Source organism: Notechis scutatus, chromosome 1 (genome assembly GCF_049901735.1).
Source record: "Notechis scutatus isolate UNSWTSFEM ecotype Mainland chromosome 1, rNotScu1.2, whole genome shotgun sequence".
NCBI classification, from domain to species: domain Eukaryota; kingdom Metazoa; phylum Chordata; class Lepidosauria; order Squamata; family Elapidae; genus Notechis; species Notechis scutatus.
Window position 1 is genome coordinate 203,296,656 of NC_142009.1, and position 20,602 is coordinate 203,317,257.

Genomic DNA, 20,602 nt, shown 5'->3' on the forward strand with positions numbered 1-20,602 from the left:
CAGAGGCACCCCCCTTATTTTCCTCCCCCAAAACTAAGCCCGATCACATAGTTTCTAGCGAAGCACGGGTATAGAGTTAGTTATTATATACTGTATATACTCGAGTATAAGCCTAGTTTTTCAGCCCATTTTTTGTGCTGAAAAAATCCCCCTCGCTTATACTCGAGTCAGATCCCTCTGAAAAAGAATGGTGTGGAGTCGCGGCCTCCGGTGCAGCGACTCCCAACAGCCCCAGCCGGGAAGGGAAAGGCAAAAGCGCTTTGCCTTTCCCTTCCCGAGCGGCGGGACTGGGGCCGCGCCGGCGTAGTGACTCCTGACTCAGGGGCCTCCGAGGGGGGGAAGAGAGTGACTCCTGCCTCCGCTGTCATCATCATCTTCTTCTTTTGGGTTAGTGAATCAATTAAACCTTTCATGATAGTGAGATCGTTTCCCAAATTAATTATTTTTATTTTTGAAATTTACCAGTAGCTGCTGCATTTCCCACCCTCGGCTTATACTCGAGTCAATAAGTTTTCCCAGTTTTTTGTGTAAAATTAGGTGCCTCGGCTTATATTCGGGTCGACTTATACTCGAGTATATACGGTATATTTAAAAAATAAAAAAGAGATGATGGATACTGAAATAGAAAAGCAAATACTGCTATTATTATGTGATCACTATTGATGTTATGAATATTATTGTGATTATCATTATCATTATAATTGTACCCAGACAACACACTGTTCATGTAGACATTGATGTTTTATAAAAAATAAAAAAACATATATAAAAAAGAAGGTGGGATTATTGGAAACCTCAGTAAAATTTTATTTTCCTTAAGAATAGCATTCCTACTCAGTCTGAAACATGTGCTGTATTTTTTCTTTAGATTTAGGAATTGTTTTCGGGTATAGTCTATCTCCTGGTGGCCTGAAAGTTCGCCAAACCAACAAGGAAAGCAATAATTTTCCTGTGTGCATTTATTACCATGGTGTGGCTTTTACTGAAGAAACAGAACGGTCTCCTCTGTAGAATTCCCTCCCCCTGCCAAAATCAAACAAAATCTGTTTGTTCTTAGATTTTATGGTGAACCAACTTTATCCACTGTGCAATCTTTGAACACTTGGTGCGTGACATAATCATTACAATTAATCAGGTTATGCCCACACGGAAGCTGGTTGGGGGAAAAAAAAGAGAAATAAATTCTGTTTTTCTGTTTTATGGTGCTGAATGTATTAAAGAGATCCTAGAATGCAATGCTGCATTTAGAAGATTGAGGTGAACCATGACAGGTGATGCTTTCCTGAAGCATAAGCCCTGAGAAACTTTAATTAAGAGAAATGTTAGAAAGGCTAATAATGATAGTTAGAGGCGGTGTTGGGGAATCTCTCTGCAGGTAAGCTTGTAGCTCTGGTGTAAAGCCAGATAAGGAATTTGAATGAAATTAGCTTTGGAAAGAAAAGTATGTCTGCTTTGGTTTTAGGAGATGATTTTGTATGCACCTCTAGTAGAAGTTTGGTTTGGTATTAGGATTTTTTAAAAATAAACCTCTACTGGCAGATGCTTTTCACATGGATATCTTGGTGAGGGAATTGTAAATGTGAGAACTGTGAAAATACCTTCCCAGTCTAACCTGTATTCATGTAGTAAGGTTACTTAAGGAGTGGACCAGTGGGATTCACATATTTTTACTACCGGTTCTGTGGGCATGGCTTTGTGGGCATGGCATGGCTTGGAGGGTGTGGCTTGGTGGGCATGGCAGGGGAAGTGTACTGTAAAATCTCCATTCCCTCCCCACTCCTGGGGGAAGGTTACTGCAAAATCCCATTCCCTCACCACCCCACTAACCTACTTTCCAGCTCCATCCTCCTGTGCAGGGCATCAAAAGAAGACCCAGCAGATCAGCTGGGACTTGGGAGGCAGAGAATAGATGGGGCAGGGCCAGTCAGAGGTGGTATTTGCCGGTTCTCCGAACTACTCAAATTTTCCACTACTGGTTCTCCAGAATTGGTCAGAACCTGCTGAATACCACCTCTGGTGTGGACTGGAATCAGAAGAGAGCAGGGGTGGGATTCAAATTTTTTAACAACCGGTTCTGTGGGTGTGGCTTAGTTGGTGGGTGTGGCTTGGTGGTCATGTGACTGGGTGGACATGGCTTGGTGGTCATGTTATTGGCTGGGCATGGCCAACTCAAATCGAGGCACGCATCTCCTCGACCTGGCCTCTCATGACTGTGGGGATGCTGCAACACTCGTAAGTGTGAAAAATGGTCATAAGTCACTTTTTTCAGTGCCATTGTAACTTTGAATGGTCATTCCACACAAGCAAAGTACCAGCAAAGGAGGGGGAAAAAACTCCAGAGATGTTCCTGAGACAGGAAGTCTAGTCCTGCCAAGAATGTAATAAGGGTTAATGGAGAGGCAGTTTCTGTAAGCAACACCAGAACGTTTCCTTCCTGCCTTCCTTACAGGATTAGGCCAGTAATTTCTTCTAACAACCGGTTCTCCAAACTGCTTAGAATGTTAACAACCGGTTCAAGCGAATAGGTGCAAACTGGTAGAATCCCACACCTGGAAGAGAGGACAATACCAGATCAGTTAAAATCCAGTACCATTCCCAGCTCAAAAGAAAGTCAGGGCTCAGTTGTGTTATCTCTGCAGCTGCTATGAGACTTTGCTATGTGGTATAAAAACCTAATGATAAATTGGCTCAGCTACCTGGAAAGCTAGGAAAATCTACCCTCTGATTACCTGCCATGTGCTGTTTGTTTTGAGGAGGAGTAATGAAGTTAAGTTCCAATAAAATAAGAGGTCTTTTAAAATATTCAAGCTTAATGTATCATAATGTACCACTCTTGCACAAGCTGACATTTTGCAGCAAATGGGGGAGCAGGATTTGCTTTTGGCAACAGGGAGAGAAGAAATGCTCACAGTTCCTGCTAGGTTTTGAAGGAAACTCTAACTTAGAAGTCATAAAAGGACTTCATTTCCATTTATACGGCCATCCATTTCAACCTCGTGGTTCAGGGTCATGAAAGCCACTTTAAAAACATAAAGTAACTATAACATCACAGTAAATTATCAGACAATGTAAAAGCCATTACAATCATCAACACAGCATCCCACATGTTCCAACTGACATGCCAGGTTTTCAAAGCCATCTGAAAGGCCACCAGTGTTGGAGTTGATATAATCTGAAGGATGTTATTCCACCACTATGGATAAGGGTCTTTTCCTGGGTCCCCTCAGGTGGCATTCTTCAATACGCAGGATGCACGGCATGTGTCTCCTGCCAGTTCTGATAGGACAAGAAAATACATCTGGGGAGAGGGAGGGTCCCCACTTAACGCTCAGTTTTGTTCCAAACTTGCCCTAGCTAGATGTCCATAGGATTGAAGGTGATTGTCAAAATGATGAAAGAAGCCGTGCATTGCTGCAATGCAAGCTCCTTCCCTTTTGTCTACCTGTGAGATATCCACTATTGACCTCACCCCATTCCTAAGAGTTCTGTAAGGGGTGTGTATAAGTGCACCATCGTGCCTACCGTTTCTGTCCTATTGTCCCCATTTATTCATACCTATTTCCTGTATTCTTACTCATGTTTATACTTCTATGTATTATCTTGTAAGCAATTGACAAATCAAATCAAATCCAATCAATCAGTCTAATTAATTAATTCTTCCCTGCTGGCAAGTCATCCCAAGCCTGAAGGACCCAGGATTGCCTCTTCCTGCTCCTCCCCATGTTTCTCTGGAACCAACAAAGCTGCACCCTCACCTCCATTAGCCCCAGATCTGGCTCATCCTCCTCAATGGACTCAGGCCTCGACAGGGCCATGACAGTGGCATAATTCTGCTTTTGTCATTTGCTTTCCCCCACTCTGTGCCTGCAGATATCTGTCCACTGACAACATTTTTCTTCCACCATGTCCCATTTATATCACCTCCAGTCCAAGAGAGAAAAAAGTTGAGGTTATCTGTAGCTGTAAGTGTTCAACAAATAGCATTCAGTTCAGTCCCAAGATAGGTCAAATCTATTATGGCTCTCTACCCAATATCTCACGTGCTATTTAAAAGTAGGGCTGTCTTTTGTAGGCCATATCTGACATACTGGGGTATATAAGAAGAGCATAGGGAAGAACTTAAAAGTGCTGGACAGAATCCAAGAGCCAGCTCGATCCTATTCCTACTACAGTGTTATACTCAGCAGATGTTCTCCTTGATAGCTAATGGTTTGCTAGTCTGTTTGGGATATAGCATATGTTGGCTTCAGCAAGGCTTTTCACAAAGCCTTTCATAGCATGCTTATTAACAAAATGATCAAATAAGGATTTGACAACTCATTCATTAGGTGGATCCACAGTTGGTTCAAGGATCATAGTCAAAAGGTAGTTATCAATGGTATCGAATCTGTCTGGAGAGACATCTTGTGTTGTGTCATAGGAGCTTGTTCTGAGCTTGATGCTGTTCAATGTTTTTATAAACAATAAGGATGAAGGAGTCTAGGAAATGCTTTCTGAATGTGTAGATGATGCATAGGTATGAGGAGTGAGCTCCTATTTCCCTTTTAGAAAGACAGGGAAAAAAATTAAAGGCTTAGGCTAGCACAGGGGGCAGTATCAGGGATAAATACAAACTTATTCATGTAGATAAGAAAAACAAAAGAAACATGTGCGGGATTGTGGAAATCTGGCTCCAGAGTAGCACATGTGAGAAGAATTTGGGTGTGGTATAGATCATAACCTCAACATGTCCCAACATGTAACATGCCATCAAAATAGGCCAACAACATCTTGACAAGCATCAAGAGATTGTGGGAAATAATTATCCCATCTACTCTACCTTGGTCAGGTATCACTTGGAATATTGAGTTCAGTTTTGCAAACCCCAGTTTAAAAGAGACATTAATAAACTGAAGTAAGTGCGGAGAAGGACTACCGACATGAGGAGAGTCCTAGAAACTAAGTTCTACAATGATCAGTTCAAAAAACCCTGCAGAAGAGAAGGCTGAGAGGAGACATAATTGTTTTCTTCAAATAGTTGAAGAGGTTTCACGCGTTCAAGGATTCGGAGTTAATCTCACTTGCTCCAGAGAGTAAGATCAGAACGAATGGAATGAAATTTCAAGGATTTAGATGCAGTTCAGACATTAGAAAGAACTTCTTGTCCGTAAGAGTCAGTAAGTGGAGATGTTCCTTCCTCTTTACTGGAAATTTTCAAAAAAGGCTGGATAGTCATCTATCAGGGATGGTATGGCGAAACTTTCAGTGTGCAGGGGATTGGATGAATTTAATTCTTTCTAATTCTATGATTCTATGAAATCCAGATGTGTCAATTGATCATGTACACTATAAATGCCAAAAGAGGTTAGTATCATGTGGTAACAAGTCAGAGCAGAGGCAGGAGGTGGCTGGAGATTTCATGCCGATCTACTTTTCTGCTGACTCAAAGGTGAGTGGAAAGCACTTTAATTGGGGAAAGTGGGGAAAGATCCTCAATGGTTTGCAACAGGACCTTTGTTGCGATCTTTAGCAGATCTAACATGATTTGAGTTTCCATACTCCTCTAAGATCTGACTTACGGAATAGCACTAGCACTAGCACTTAGACTCATATACCCAGAAGGTGGTATTCAGCAGGTTCTGACCAGTTCTGGAGAACTGGCAGCGGAAATTTTGAGTAATTCAGACAACCGGCAAATACTGCCTCTGACTGGAGATTTTACAGTATCTTTTCCCTGCTATGCCCACCAAGCCACACCCACAGAATCCCACCACTGAATATACTGCTTCATAGTGCTTTTACTGTCTAAACCCTCTCTAAGTGGTTTACAGAGTCAGCATATTTCCCCCCCAACAATCTGGGTCCTCATTTTACCCACCTCAGAAGGATGGAAGGCTGAGTCAACCTTAAGCTGGTCAGGATCAAACTCGTGGCTGTAGACAGAGTCAACCTGCAATACTGGATTGTAACCACTGTGCCACCATGGCTCTTGCAATGTATATACTTATATACATTAAAGTGATGGGATTCAAAAAATTTTTTATTATTGGTTCTGTGGGCGTGGTTTGGTGTGCATGGCAGCGGAAGGATACTGTAAAATCTCCAGTCAGAGGTGGGATTTGCCGGTTCTCCGAACTACTCAAAATTTCCACTACCGGTTCTCCAGAACTGGTCAGAACCTGCTGAATACCACCTCTGATACACTATATATACTTACAAAGATATAATTTTGCACCAAATAGTTAGCTACAAACTAAATAACAATATTGTGAGATGTGTACTCAGCCATTACTGATTACAAACACTGACAAAATACACAAAAAGAGGAAAGGAGAAGAGAAAAGGAGTTGTGATGGCAAAATAGGACCATGACATACAAACTGAGCTTCAGTAATCACCAATATCACCAAAGATTAAAATGTTGATATGTAGGTAGTCCTCAGCTTACTACCACAATGTCTGATGCTAAGTGAGATCAATGATTGCCCCTCCTCCCCATTTTATGACCTTTATTGCCACAGATGTTAATCATTGAAATTGTGAAGTTAGTAACACAGCTGTTAAGTGAAGCTGGCTTCCCCATTGACTTTACTTGTCAGAAGGTTACAAAAGGTCTCATTCCAAGACACTGCAACCGTCATTAATATGAGTCAATTGCCAAGCATTTGAATTTTGATCACATTACCTCAGGGATGCTGCAATGGTCATAAGTGTGAAAAACGGTCATAGTTAGTTTTTTTCACTGCTGTTGCAACTTCAAATGGTCACTGAATGAACTATTGTAAGTCGAGGACTACCTGTAATATATATTGTGGTCTTCTGTAAAAATTTGGTTGGTTATTTTTGCAGGATACTGTGTATGTTTGTAGGATACTAGAGAAATCTTCAGAGACTTTTAGCAAGAGTTTGCTTTCATTGTATTGTCCCATATTTTTCCTTTCACCTTTTTTTTTTTTTTTTTGCAAATGTTCCTTCATACGACTCTGCATTGTGGATAATACTTAAATCTCTTCTTAGAGCTTTTCATTTTTTCTTCTTCTTTTAAAACTTCTCTAAAAAAAATAAGGCAGCTTATTGATGGTCTTCAGCCTGGCTCAATAATTTCATTTTTTTTTTAAATGTTGATTTGATGTACAGTTACATGGAAAGTAATTTTGTTGCCTAGATGCTTTTGAATGCCAGCAAATCTCTAGCTTCTAATTACCATTATTTTCTCATTTTTATCTTGCTTGTGCTGCTTGGGATTCTGCTGATGATGCCTGAAAGAAAACAGAATCTTAACTTTTCTTCTTCCTTTTTCAAATGCTGAGAGTTTTCTTTTAGCTTTCCTTAATACTATTTCAGAAGACCAAAACTGTTAAATGGCTGATACAGAGAAAGCAGAGCCAAACTTATCCAGTATTTTTTTTCATATTGAAACCTGAACCAGAATATATCCTCTCTCTCTCTCTCTTTCTCCCCCTTCTTCCCCCCCTCCTTCAATCTACTAGGCAGTGTGTATATATATAGTGTGTGTGTGTGTGTATATATGAGAAAATGAGAGCTTGAATTCAGTAAAATCAATAGTTGATTTTAAAAAATTAATCCCCACCCTTAAATTCTTGATGATACTTACCTCCTAATCCAGATCATTTCTCGTGTGGAAGAATTCATTCTGATATCATGTGATAAATACACAATACAATCTTAGTGCAGAAAATTTAATTCAGTTCAAATTTAAATGCATTCAAGTCAATACATCTGCCTTTGAATAATGGATGCAGTGATTGCAGCCAAAATTACATATACAAAAGGAAGCCCAGCATGGTGCAGACATAGGCTTCTTAGAAATCTTGTCAAGGGTACCTCAGCCCACGTTCAAATGGGCCAAGAAAATGTTTTGAGTTATGTTGAAATAGGTAGTGAGGATTGTGCCAACAGCCTGATAGGTTTCTGAGGTTTGGGCATTAAACTTCATTGTAATCCCGCCCCCAAACTCATATGATTTTCTTAATCTGTCTGTCATTTTCCCCCTCTGTTTACCTAGCCTTTTATGCAGAACAGAAGAACCTTAATTTAATTCTTGGTGCCACTTTCTGGATCTTTCTCCCACTCATGAATTTTTAGAATAGGATTTGATTACATGGAACAAAGGTAAATAACCTGAAATCATGATTGGTGGGTTGTAAGTATATGAATGTTCTCCAACAGAGCTAATTCCAAAGGTCAGAATGAATTTAATTTGGTGGGTGTGTTTATATGTTGCAAGAGTGGCCACCAAGGCATTCCATAAAATTCATCTTGGTAAGTGAGCTACAATATCTCTGGAGAGGAGAAAAACATAGAAAACATTCCCCTTCCCCTCTCAGCATCTTTGTCATTGGTAGGCACAATTGCCATAGAAGACAACAACCCACAGTGCAAGAATTACTTATGGAATCAAAGCTTGAAAATAATCATCCCTTTAATAGGTTGCTCAGTTCCAGCCCAGCAAGTTTGATCAACACAAGTTCCCAATTAATGTAAGCAGGTTATCTCAATTAGTAACTGGGTAGTTATCAAAAGCTGTTTTGTAACTTTTAGGTTCCAGAAAATATTTCCTACATGGAAAAGAAGGCAAGAGACAGCAAACAAAAGACCAAGCTTAGGACAGAGAAGGTCTTATATGGTACAGATAACCCCTGATACAATTCATACAATTCTCAAAGCTTACATCCACAGTTCCTCTTCATCGTTATTGGATCCTGGTTTTCATCAATTTTGTCAGGGAACAAGCTAGCTATTCTTGACACTATCAGTCATGCTTTGATATTCTCCCTTTGTTGGGCACATTCCTGTTTCAATCCACCTAGCATGCTCTGTATTTCCATGCACCTATGAACTCAGATGGACTGTATACACTTCATTAGACTGAATATTCATTATAATTCATTCAGTTCAGCATTCATCATGATCACAAGGAAAAAGTCATTTCCTGGGCAAACCTTCAAAGGAGGTATATACTGTTCAGATAGCCCTTGACCTATGGTGTCCAAAGTACACTCCCTGCTTCAGCGATCACTGATTTTGATAGGCTTTCAGAAGCTGAAGGGTTGTCCAGGGCTCATTTACTAATAGCTGTGACCTACTGCCTTTGTTTTACCTTCTTATCTGAGATTAATGGAACACTATGGCTATGTACCTATGTTAAAGCAGAAAGTAACTCAGGTGTATAGGTATAGATGTAATGCTTGCAACAGCCACCAGTTTACAATGGACAGCTAAGGAATGGATGTTCATAGGAAGTGTCTAACTACTCTTGTTCCATGTTATCAGCTGCGACAGCGCAGTGGTTAGAATGCAGCACTATTCACTGCTCATTCTAGGAGTTCGATTCACAGCAATTCTAGGAGTTCGATTCACAGCAACTCAAGGCTGACTCATCCTTCTGAGGTCAGTAAAATGAGGACCCAGATTGTTGGGGGCGATATGCTAACATTGTAAATCATTTAAAGAGGGATGTAAAGCATTATGAAGCTATTGCTATTTACTACAGCTGTAGTCCAATAGGACAACTTTCAATTATTGTATCGCTGGAAGCTGAAAAATACAACTACAGTGAGATGATTTCCTTTCCATGTTTCTATGCTTTAAATCCTAACTTTGGAGAATTTTTTTTTTCAGGGGTGCTTATCTAAACCCTCAAGTCTAAGAGTGAGAAAGCAAAATTGAGAGATTAAATTAAAAGTTGCCTTTGCTGCAGGAAACAGTCCAGTTACATATGCAGTGACTGGCATACTTAAATAGTGATTTATTCTCCTGTTCATTGATTAAGGGAGGGAAGAAATGGTATGCAAGAACAGGATATCATCTCTTCTCCACTCTGCAAGCAATGGCACAGAGTGATGCTAGCAGTGCCCTATTAGGCTTCATTAACCCTGGAACATGTTGCATATGCAGGTTTGGCTCTCTCGCAAAGGCTGCAGGCAATAATCTGTGAGTAATCACATTACATATAACCGAGTATATCCACAAGGAATAAGTGCATGCAATTGCAGCATTTTGATATTCAATTAGGACATTGTGGGCATACTCATTTTGGAGATCCTGAAGCAGCTTTCAGGTGTCCCTTGGAAGCTGGTTACTTCATTAGTAGAAGTAGTAAATAATGAATGTAATGAATGACACTTGTTTTTTCCGCCTCTATTTTGTTTCATGATACATATTTGTGATGTCTGAAATTAAAAAAAAAAAATCAGAAAGAAATCTTTCCTAAGCTGGTGTTTTTCCATTGTATTGAGCAATAGTTTCCATTATCAACCAATAATATTGATGCACTGTACTTCAGAACAATTATAAGGCAGCAGTTGGAAAAGGCTGGCCTACAATATACATGGAATATGGGTTAAATTCTGCTATGAACAACCCCCAAGCCACTTTAGAACACTGTGAACACATTAACTATGACAAAACCATGACAACAAAAGCAGATCAGTGTGGTAATAACATGTGTTACTTACCAATACTGAGTTTACTGGGAGTGAAATGGACTGCTTTATGAACATGGGAATTGAAACAAAATAAAAATGATGTATGACAGCGACAATAAACTCACAAATGCTGTTTTTGTGTTAAATTTATGGTTTAACACAAAAATAGTTTGTTGCGAAAAGGACTGCCCTAGATTGGGGCTGAAAAGCGAAAACAGAAGCAGTATGCCCCATCACATAATTGGGTAGACCAGGTTGCCTGAAGTTGAGTAACACATAAACATTCTTGGAAAGATGGAACAGTTATCTTGAATTAGAACTCAAGTTAATTTCAGCTTCTGGTGAGGGTTCTTGGTATTCTTGGAGGTTCATTGTTTTCTTGCAGATGTTTTATTACCCAAACTAGGTAACAACCCATTAATCTCAGATAAGAAAGTAATATTTCTTTTTATTGGTATCAACTTCTGGTGAGTCTGTAAGTTCAGGAAATAACCACTTAGATTTTTTTTTTTGGGTGGGAATCTGTATTGTTAGTTGGGTAATGTAACAATATCTTGAAAATCTGCCAAAGAAATTCTTCACATCAACTTCTACCTAGCATAATTAAGGTGGAGTTACTTTGAATTTCTTTCCCAATATAGGTGTATCTCTCTGTGTGTGATTATGTGCGTATACTTTCATTACATTTTTAAGAGTGGGAAAAAAAACTAATATAGACTAATATAAAGTAAGAAAAAATTAAACCGAATTTTAAAAGTACAAGCAGAAAAAAGTAAAAGAAAACTAAAAAAGAAGAAAAACAAAACAAAACAAAAAAGTATCTTCCAATTTCCTAACAGTAATTAGAAAACATAGTACAATTATTAGTTTATCTCTTAATATATGGTTACAATATACCTCATTTTTTCTATAGTCTGCCCTGTTTAATCATCAAAACCAAAAATCTCTAGTTCATTCCCCCACCCCCAATTTTGTGTAAAAAGTCCACAAAAGGTCTTCAATCAGCAATAAACATAGATATTGTCTTTTTCTGATCAAAGACAACTAACTATCTGGCCACCTCAGCAAGTTCCAGCAGTTTTATCAACCATTCCTTCATTACGGGTAATGTATCTTTTCACCTTTGCCTAATCTTGTGGCAATTATCTTGTATGAGCAGAAAGACCCACAATTTTCCCTCTCAAATGTTTGTCCTAAAAAAAACAAACCCTCTGGTTTCAATTGTATAATTCATCTTTAGAATCCTTTGAATCACTGTATATATTTGAACTCCCTTTTTTCTAGATTTTTACACCGTCCACCAAATGTGATAAAAACATCCCTACTTTTTTCACATCTCCAACCTACGTTTGATAAGTTTGATCCATTTGTATCAATGTATTATTTCTCACCTGTAAAATGCTTGTTGTGCTTTGAGTCACAGAGTTTATATCTATTCCATACTCTCAGTATGGCACACCTAACATACTGATTTTTAAAACCCACATTGACTTTGTATGCTAGAACTGTCCAGGCCGCCCAAACCTCAAGTCAGGTCCTTCTAACTCCAAAACCTTCTGTTTCTCAACAGCGCCTATTCTTTCATCCAAACCAAAGCAGCAAGCTGCAAAGCACAATTTTAAATCAGTTAAACCCAATCCCTCTTTTTCCTTTGGATCTTGTAGCTTCTTACATTTAACTTCCATTTTGTTCCTTTGTCACACACATTTATATATATTCTTCTGCCTCTAAAGGGTGCATCAGTTGTCAAAACAGATATTGTCTGAAACAAAAAAACCACCATTATAGGTAAGGCATTCATTTTTATTACAGAAATTCTCCCTAACAATGACAGTTGTAATTTCTCCCATCTTAACATATTATTTTTTAATTTCATTCAATTGGCTTAACATAGTTATTTTGAAATAACATACAATTCATATTTGTCATAATGACACCCAAATATTTTACAGTCCACTCAATCTTAAAGTCCATTTTATTCATCAATTCCTGTTTGATCTTGTATCTTCATATTTTTTTTTAGTATCTTCATCTTCTGTTTCTCAAAATCTTTTAATGCAACAAATTCTTTTAATTTTCCCATTCATGTTTTAATTCTCACTGCCCTAGTAGTAGTTGAAACTGATTGAGATATAGGGGGAATTTTCTTTACCCATTCACCTGTCCTTACTGAATGAAGGAGAGCAGAAACAGAGATGGTGAGGAGAAGGAAGAGAGGACCAGCCCAGGAGAAAATCTCTTGTCCTGCCCCTCCCTGCTAATAAAATCTCCAGGGACTCAAAGTGATGGATCACCCATTAAGAAACACTACAACCCCATCCCAGAAAGGAATAAAAATTTAGAAGAATGTAACTGTGCAATGTGTCAGTTAGAGATTAAGGAAATGTAACAACACGTAGTTAGAATTAAATAGGAAGTTACAAGGTTGGCAACAAGAAAATCAGCAGTAGAAACCACAAGTAGGGCCAAAAGGGACCGTAGAGCTTAACCAAGGCATAACTCTATAAGGGTAAAATGACACGTATGCTCAAACAAGGCACAACACTATAGACAAACAGACACATAGACTAAAAGCAACTTTGTACAACTCCAAATAAGGCAATAGCTTTGTGAAATGTCACCTCCCTATTTCTGGAAAGCAATTGTATAAAAGATCATGCAATGCTGCTGTTCAGGGTCTCAGCTCCCAAATTGGACTGGGACCCTTTTGCTGAACCACTTCACATAAAAGTTTTGCAAAGATACAAGTTTTGCAAAAGTCCATCTCTCATGTCTGGTTCTGATTGGCTTCTGAGCCAGGCTGAACCAATTTTTGGACAACAAAACTAATCTTCTATTCTTACCCCTTGCTTTATTCCTCAAATGCTTCTGCCAGAGCAGAATAATACACGGAAGGAGACATTTTATAAATACTGGAGCTGTACACATGCTCAGAGAAGAATCCTTAATTCTAGAGGTTCTGCCAAGGTGAGCTGCTAAATACAGAATAACACCCCAAACCATAGTAAGTTTTGCTAGAGAAAAACATGATGGAAGGAAACCCATTTTACCTCAGATCTCACTGAATGATCTGCAAATCACAAACTGTCCCTAGTTGAAGTTCGGCCTGCATTGCTGAAGTTGGCATGCTGTTTCATATTGTTGCCAGGGCCATCATGCCAAACCTTTTGAGCAGTGCCACATCAGCTGCCATCAACACACCCCTACTAATTTAATCCAAGTCACATTTATCGTGGGTTTCTTTTCTGATCTTTTCTGAGGGGAGCAGGTTGGAGTCCTCCAATGGGATAATTTAATTCTCTTTGTAAACCATTAGTTGTAATTCATTGCTGCGTACCAAGAGAGTTGGTCAAGCTCGGCTATCATTATGAAGTTACTCATGTTTGAGAAACTTGGCAAAAGTGTATTGGTAAGCATTGTGCTGTGCTAATTGACTGCAGCTGTGGCCCTTAATGAGGGGAATTCAAATGTAGCAATGGAGGCTGAAATAGAAGTGCCTTAACGGGAAAAGCATTGAAAAAGAAAGGATAGGAAAGTATTACAAAAGATATGTCAGGCCTTTGGGCACTTTCACAAAGGGATCCTTTTCCCGTGGGCTTTTGGAACAAGGAAGGGAAAGTTATAAATCCTTCTCTCCAGTGATTAGTCAACTTTTCATCATATCAGCCAGATGAGCAACCTGCATGCAGCTAAGCCAATAATTAAAGTTCACGAAAAACTCAGCCAACAGACATTTCATGCCTTCTGCAACTTTATTGTATAGCTCTACTAGGGCTGAAAAAGATGGCTCAATGGGGCATATTTGGTATAATGGAATACATATGAATATTTTGTTTCAAGCTCCAGCAACAGCCAAGTAGCCGCTGGTCCAGCAAGTGAGATCCACATGTATTGCCAGCACAGATGTATTCATCCAGTGGTTTGCCTGTAAATGTTTCACAACTGGTTGTATCTCCCCAAATATCCCCCCCACACACACACAATGGCTCCATTGCTGCTGCTACCCATGCTGCTAGCCACCATGTAGCGGATCATCATGCCAGCAGTCTTGACTGAGTTCCCAATCAGCCTGCAACATTCCAGAAAATTTAACAATCAGTTTTCATTGCCCAATATGAACCAGCTCCCACACAGCACTATACAGTATTCTCTCCTATCTATATCGAATAGAATCACAAATAGAACTTCCGGTTTGAAGGGTTTCGGCGACAGACAGGAATCTGCGATTGTGCGCGGTTTCTGCCTGGGCTCACCGCTGGAGCACCCTGAGCCGGCTGGTTTCGGGGCTAAGCCACCCTGTAGAGGTGGCGAAGAGCGGGGAGATCGCCAGCAGGGTCGAGGAGAGCTGCATCTCTCCTCCTCAGCTGGCCAAACTCCCTTTCCCGAAGGCAGTAGGAGCCGTGGTCAGAAATGGCCACCTCAAAGAAGTACTCAACCGGAAAAGAACATGCAGGAGGAAGATAAGAAGTGAAAGTTTTGGCTGACTGGGTTAAGTTGAAAAAGCAATAACTAAGGTACCCTGGAACTTAAATTTTACAAAAGATAACATCGCTCCCAAAGAAGAGTCGGAAGCAGCGAAAGAAAGTGAAAAGGGAAAGGTTTGGCTTTTTTTTCTTCTCTCTCCTTCCTTACACTGACAGCTAAGAGACCTAAATAAGAAACCAGAAAAATCCGCTTTGGCATCAATAGGAAATTAAGCTGAAAATACAGTTAAATGCCAAAGAGACAATAAAGATTTCTGGACATTAAAAACTTTTTTTTTTTCTATAAGCAGGAGGGGAGAGAAAAAGAATAAGGGCAGGATCTGGAAGAGGGAGGAGACTGTCTGGACTTCAAAAGAATCTAAAGTAAAATTTCAATAAGACTTCTAAAAGATACATTTTAACTGAAACTTTGCAACTAAATACTAACCCCAGGAAGAGAAAGTGAAAAAAAAAGAAAGTGTAAAAAGAAACAGCTTGTGTGTATTTGGATTGCTTGGTGATATTGGATTTTTGGTTATTATATTTGAATGACTAAAACTAACTGGGTGATTGTTTACATTTTTTACAATGGCATCACTTTTGGATGAATTGAAAATGGAACTTAAAAAATACAAAGAAGATGCACAAGAAGGGAAGGGCTCTTTTGGCTTTGTTTTCCAATTCTTAGAAATGGAGATCTGGAACTATGAGAAACAACAAGAAAAGATTGCAAAACAAGAAGACTGGGACAAAGAAGAAGCCATCTTTAATGAACAAGCAACTCTATGTGAGGAAGAAAAAGGAAAGGGAGGGAAAGAGAATGGAGAACTTAAGACTTAAAAAAACAACCAAAGAAAAGAAAAATAATTTGAAAAAATAAATATAATGTTGGAAAGCAACAGAAAAGGGGAATGCAGAAGAGAGAAATAGAGGTAGAGAGACAAGGGGGTAAAAAGGGGAGAGAGAAGAAGAGAGGGAAGAAGGAAAGGAAAAGAAGTTACAAAGGTTCGGAGCAAGATATAAAGAAACAGGATCTATTTAGAGATAATGGGTGAAAATCAACTGAAAAAGGGATTCTGTAAAGGTACATAAGATTGTATTGTTATATTTGTAATAGAAATAACTTTAGAAAATTGGAAACAACATATGATTAAAAAGAGGGATAAAATAGTTAGTGTAATTTAATGAAATGTTTGTGAATAAAATAAATGAAATAAAATAAATGAGAAAACTGAATTAGGAAGGAACGGGAAAATTTTAATCAGTCAATGTTTTATAAAATATAAGTGAAGAGGGAGGGGAATTAACTATGGAAAGTTCATAATTATTCCCATAGAAGTATGAGATCTATTTGAAAAGTAACGTGCAAAATGTTAAGATTTTAATGAATATTAATATTAATGATAGAATTGAATTGGAATGGATTGTTGTTTTAATTATATTATACATTCATAATTTTATCTTTTTTCAAGAATACAGTGTGTAGTTTAAGAGTGTACCAAGCAGAATCCGAATGGAAGTTATGTATTATATTGAGTGTTATAATTTTAGGGGAAAGATATAAAGGCGTCATACTCCAATCAGTAACTACAGGAGAAATTTTGTTTAATGACAAAAGAAAATAGATAATTGAAACAGGACAGACAAAAAATATAAATACAATGATTTGAATTGAGATGAGATAATTAAAATAAAATTGAGAAAATTAAAAGAGGGGAGAAGCTATGCAGAAAATGTAAAATAGTAATAAGATATGGAATAGAATATAAAAATGAGCATGAACCTGAATTTGCGTCTTTACGAAGAAATGTAACCCGGGATTATGCTGCTTTCAAAAAAGATGTTTTACTTGTATTTCTTTTCTTTTTGTGAAAACTCAAATAAAACTTAAAAAAAAAAAGAGAATAGAATCACAAATAGAATAACGTAGTTGGAAGGGACCTTGGAGATCTTCTAGTCCAACCCCCTGCTTAGGCAGGAAACCCTAGACTATTTCAGACAAGTGGTTCTCCAATCTCTTCTTAAAAACTTCCACTGTTGGAGCATTTACAACTTCTGGAGGCAAGTTGTTCCACTGATTAATTGTTCTAATTGTCAGGAAATTTCTCCTTAGTTCTAAGCTGCTTCCCTCCTTGATTAGTTTCCACCCATTGCTTCATGTCCTGCCTTCAGGTGCTTTGGAGATTAGATTGACTCTCTCTTCTTTGTGGCAACCCCTGAGGTATTGGAACATGGTTATCATGTCATGCCAAGTCCTTCTTTTTATTTAACTAGATACACCCAATTCCAGCAACTATTCTTTATATGTTTTTGCCTTCAGTCCCCTAATCATCTTTATGACATGCGCACAATGTGCATGGAGATAGCCCATGGTCATAATGAAGAAAGGTACCTCTCTTGAAGAAAAGATTGATATACTTATTTCTTGTCTTTCATCTCTATAAAATCAATGTGTGCAGCTGTCCACCCAGTAGTCTTTTGACCAATGACTCAATGAACCCAGTAGCCCAGGGTCTGTGCAGTCGCCACCATTGCTACTTCAACTTTTAGGCTTCAAATATTGATGTGGTCCTTAAAACATAAGATATAATTGTGGCTGGGCAATTGAACTCAAGAGCCTAGTAGTAGGGTAGAGTCCAGTTTCTTCCCTTTTGGACCTTAGAAGAACAGAAGCAAGGTAATGACCACAGAGCATTTTCTGAAAGACGTTCTTCCACTTGCATTTAGGTGCAACATGTTACCAGTAGTTGAAGAGCTAGGAGGCAGATCTTTCCAACCACCAATTATTTTTGCCATTTTCACCTTTTGCCATCCTTGCCATGTGAGACCATTATTTTACTCTGACTAATAGTAGGGACTTTTATTATTAGTCCTCTGACTAATAATAGTTCTTGCTAGTTTTGGAAAATATGGTTGGAAATGTCATCTTTTTCTCTTTTTTCCCAGCTGAAATGCCCAAACATAAAAGAATAATGTAATAACAGGGTTGGAAGGGACCTTGGAGGTCTTCTAGTCTAACCCCCTGCTCAAGCAGGAAACCCTATACCATTTCAGACAATCTCTTCTTAAAAACTTCCAGTGATAGAGCACCCACAACTTCTGAACGCAAGTCGTTCCACTGGTTGATTGTTCTCACTGTTAGGAAGTTTCTCCTTAGTTCTAGGTAACGTCTCTCTTTGATTAGTTTCCATCTGTTGCTTCTTGTCCTGCCTTCAAGGTGCTTTGGAGAATAGGTTGAAACACTTTGCTTGAAAATGGTGGACCTCTGAATATCATATGCCCTCCAAAGATTAGGGAGAGTCAGCATATTGCCCGCAATAATCTGGCTCTTCATTTTATCAACCACGGAAGGATGGAAGGCTAAATCAACCTTGAGCCAGTTAGGATTGAACTCCTGGCAGTGAGCAGTGAGTTAGCCTACAATTCTGCATTGTAAGCACTGCACCACGAGGAATCTAGGATAGCCTTTAATTTCTCCAATAAATGATAGAAAATGGCCAATAAGAGATTCTTTATATAAATAACTGTGATCCATTTTGAAGAATCTAAAGGGGTTCTGCTCCATGCTGAAGGAAAAGCAGATGTTAATGCCAGATGTTAGTATGTCACTTGTAAATTCAAGATACATTCCTATTGAAATGGCAAGAAAAAAAGAGGATATCTCAGCATTATGCCCTAAACTGATTTCATATTACCCTGGGGTTATTATACAATCTTCAGATTTTTGAGCTGATGGTTTTAATCATTTAATCCTGTTGGATGACCAAATCCATGATGGGTGTGAAAAATGTAGCTGATTTTACACTCAGGCTTTAAATGAGCAGAGAAATCATTTCCCAAATTTACACGGTTAAGGTGCCTTAGAAGTTCATCCTTTCCAAGCACCGACAGACAGCTGTCTTAAAAGGCAATCCACCAAACGGTCAGAAAAGTACATTTAAAAAAAATGTAATGTAGAATAGAATAGAATAGAATAGAATAGAATAGAATAGAATAGAATAGAATAGAATTCTTTATTGTCCAAGTGTGATTGGACACACAAAGAATTTGCCTTGGTGCAAATGCTCTCTATGTACATAAAAGAAAAGATACATTCTTCGAGAGTCAAGAATCATAAGGTCCAACACTTAATAATAGTCATAGGGTACAATAAACAATCACATCATACTAGGAAATATTCAATATAAATCATAAGGATACAAGCGACAAAGTTACAGTCATACAGTCACAAATGGTGGGGGGGATGGGTGATAAGGAGTGATGAGAAGATTAATAGTAATAGTAGTGCAGACTTTGTAAATAGTTAGACAGTGTTGAGGGAATTATTTGTTTAGCAGAGTGATGGCATTCAGGAAAAAAACTGTCCTTGTGTCTAGTTGTTCTGGTGTGCAGTGCTCTATAGCGTCATTTTGAGGGAAGGAGTTGAAACAGTTTACGTCCGGGATGTGAGGGGTCTGTAAATATTTTCACAGCCCTCTTTTTGACTTGTGCAGTATACAGGTCCTCGATTGAAGGCAGGTGGGTAGTAATTGTTTTGATTGTTGAACTTAATTATGCCTCAGTAACTAGGCAGGTCAGTGAGTGGTAGTATTCTTAACGTTTTAATATGGGCAATTAAAGAAATTTCTTCAGGTGATTGGAATAGCTACCATTTCATCCTGCACCGCTCTGCCATACCTGCATTGCATCAGTTGTAGTATTTTTCAACGTAAGTTTAGTGCTCTTTTAGAAGAAAGCTAGGCCCACACTCAGAAATGTCTTGAGTAATAGGCCTCAAGCATAGAGAAGGGCTTGTGAAGAGCCTTGGGGCGCCCTCTCCTGGTTTAGCCACTATTCTGTGACCTGTTTGTTGAATGTACGGTCATGTGGAAGGACATACAGCCAAGTCAGATGGAGAAATTGATAGAGAGATAGCTCTGTGCTCAAAGTGTGCTAGATCACAACCCCAGTCAAAACTGGATTGGAAAAAAAGAGAAAAAACTACTTTGAAATTGAGATAGTGAGAGATAATTTCTAGCTTCCTCAACTGTGGGCTAGGGATGAGATGTAAGTAAGGTGATGTGGCCACGGTTTAAAAAAACAGCACGGCATGATCATACTGCTGTTAGACATGAGTGAAGTATCACAGACCATGCATAAAAAGCAACTAAAAGTGGATTTATTATCAAAGGAAAGACCTTACATTTGGCCTAAGCTAAACAAAAATGAAACAATTGAACATGAAACCTGTAGTTCAGAAGTCTAGAGATTCTCAGTCATCCAGGTCATGGCTGTCCCAAAGGTGCTTTTTCAAGAGGCAACTGGACTTTCTTGTTTTTTCTTTGAAGATGTTTCACTTCTCATCCAAGAAGTTTCTTCAGTTCTGACTGGATGGTGGGGAATGAAAGGATTTATACTCCTTGCAGGCAACTGGTAATTTGCATCCTTTTAGAGGGTTATTGAAGCACTTGGAGGTTTATCTATGTTTTCAGGGTCACCTAAGTAGTGCTCTTGGTTCCTGTAGTCTGCAGTTTTTCTCTGGAAATCCATTCCTATTCCTACACCATTCAAAGTGTGTTCATCCCAAATTGAATAGCTAAAAGTCTGTAGAGATTCTCAGCCATCCAGGTTTTCAAAGACAAAAGTAATTATTTACTTAATAAATTAAATACAGTTTTTTGGCAACAGCAATAACATTGTTTAAATATATCATTCCAAAATTAAATATGTTTG